Here is a 1,188-nt window from a genome sequence, read left to right as displayed (position 1 = left end):
GGAGGGGCGGCAGGACGTGCCAGGGTGGGAGGGTGGGAAGGTGGGCAGGTACACGGCTGCTGCTCTGCAGCAGGAAGCGGTGCAGCAGCTGAGTCTCTGCATCCTGCAGGGAGCAGCGGCAGGTAGGGAGCTGGGGTAGTGCTTTGTGCCAGGACCTGGGCAGGAGGCAGAAGCTGAAGGTGGGGTAGGGGCCCAGTGATGGGGGTGGGGGAGTGAGGGGTGTAGGTGGCCAAAGGAACAGGTGCAGGAAGGGAGTGTCAAGGTCCTGGGGGTATCCAGGGGGAGAGATCGGAGCGGCCTGGGAGCAGAATGGGTGGGAGGATAGGGACAGGGACTGGAGGGAGGATGAAGGGGGAGCCTTGCCGAGCAACAAGGAGCGATGGGGAGGACCCGGACCAGCAGCTCTCCGACGGGGCTGCGCAGAGGTCGGGGAAGGAGAGTAGGGGGAGGCCAGGCTGCGGGCACAGGAGCGTCGCGGGGTGAAGGAGATGAAGTTGGGCAAGGGTCGCGGACGTGCGCTGAAAGGTCAGGCGGGATGACACGCGGGAAGGAAAGCGAGGATGGGATGGGGGGAGGGAGGTGACGGAGACGGAGGTGAGGAGGCTGGAGAGGAGGTGAGAACGGAGGCGGGGGCAGGGACGCAGGGCTGGGGACGAGGAGATGGAGCAGGGACGCGATTCCTGTCGCCGCGCGGGCCTCGCCGGTCCCCGCCGCCGCTCTCCCGGCGCAGGTCCTCGGAAAGCGCGGCCCGCCGGGGTCTCCCCCTGCACTCACCTGGGGGCTCCAGCTCCGGATCCTGCGCCCCGCTCCGGATCTTCCTTCCCGCCCTGCCCCTGCGACTTTAGCGCCCCCGAATCCCGCTCGCTCGGGCAGGTTCCGCCCGCAGCATCTTCACCTCGTGGGACGCCCGGGGCCACGCCTCTGCCAGCTTCTCATTGGCTGTCGTTCACGCCAGTTACGTTCCCATTGCCTGAGAGACGGCCGGCCATGCAAATGAGGACGGGCCCGCCGCCGCGCCGATTGGCTGGCTCCCGCGGAGCGGAGCCCGTCGACTTACGCTCGGATTGGCCCCACGGCGCTGACGACGGAGGTGACGCGGCCGGGCTCCGTCCGGAGCGTGCGGCGCGGCTCCTTCCGTGGCCCCTCTCGCGGGTGGCCTCGGACTGGCGCGCCCCTCGGCCGGTCCTG

At 69.8% G+C, this 1,188-nt stretch overlaps 1 protein-coding gene across 1 annotated transcript in view; it reads right to left on the bottom strand.

The window, feature by feature from the left end:
* Nucleotides 1–867, bottom strand: part of KCNAB2 (potassium voltage-gated channel, shaker-related subfamily, beta member 2) — a 94,290-nt gene extending 93,423 nt beyond the window's left edge. Inside the window, exon 1 of the mRNA XM_008588435.1 lies at nt 775–867. The gene's annotated coding sequence lies outside the window, so the exon portion shown is untranslated. The remainder of the gene's footprint in view (nt 1–774) is intronic.
* Between the last annotated feature and the right edge of the window lie 321 nt (nt 868–1,188).

Source organism: Galeopterus variegatus, unplaced genomic scaffold (assembly GCF_000696425.1).
Source record: "Galeopterus variegatus unplaced genomic scaffold, G_variegatus-3.0.2 Scaffold4824, whole genome shotgun sequence".
Taxonomy (NCBI): domain Eukaryota; kingdom Metazoa; phylum Chordata; class Mammalia; order Dermoptera; family Cynocephalidae; genus Galeopterus; species Galeopterus variegatus.
Note: the sequence above shows the minus strand (reverse complement) of the source record. Positions and strands in the feature narration are given on the sequence as shown.